Source organism: Anneissia japonica, unplaced genomic scaffold (genome assembly GCF_011630105.1).
Source record: "Anneissia japonica isolate Jap-2015-1 unplaced genomic scaffold, ASM1163010v1 scaffold15248_len30654_cov148, whole genome shotgun sequence".
NCBI lineage: Eukaryota > Metazoa > Echinodermata > Crinoidea > Comatulida > Comatulidae > Anneissia > Anneissia japonica.
In genome coordinates, this window is record NW_022753128.1 from 26,163 (window position 1) to 26,943 (window position 781).

Here is a 781-nt window from a genome sequence, read left to right on the forward strand (position 1 = left end):
CTCAGCTGGGAGCGCTGTTTTTGGCAAACACTTTCTCACTGTCAGCCCGCCCTGCCGCCTTGGTAATCGTCAAGTGTTTGGGCGACAACGTGTACGCCGAATGGGTGGACGACTGCAAGGAGGAGGATTTCTGGTTCATTAAGGGTTACAAAGAGTAAGACACGAGAAACAGGCAAGATTGTTTTTTTTTTCTGACTTTATTTTCCAAAATTCTTTGAATTTTTTTTCTTCACAACACTTTGGCCCCTTCACTTTTTGTTTTAAATTATCAGTAAGGAGGATATCTTTTCCTCAATCCGGTTCTGATGTACTGATCGTCGGTTCCCCGTCCCGTCGGAAGACAGGTCGCCGGATCGACGAGAAGCATTCCCTGATCGGTTCTGCAGGAGGACACGTCAAGGAGGTTGCTGAACGCCGACGAGCTGTGTTCGCGTTCCCCGAACAATCCTTTGTTGACGCTCTTGAATGCGCAAGGTTCGGACTGGCTGCTGTCGTGGTACTGTCTACCCTGTATGCCGACGTTGGATTCCTCCTTCAGGTTGTGGCTGAACACCGGCTGGTAAATTGGTCCAGGTCCGACTTGTACTGCTCTACCGGCTGTCTGCTAAGGAGATACGTTCTGTGCACGCCGCCGGCTCCGCCCGCGTTGTCTGTCATCCAGAGAGGGTGCTTCAGCGCGAGCGTGACGTGCGCCTCCGAAGCGCCGATCGTCGCGTACGGATTCGTCGTGAACTTCTCGGTGATCTCGTCCAGATGATCCAGGGACTGGTTGGAGTTGCCG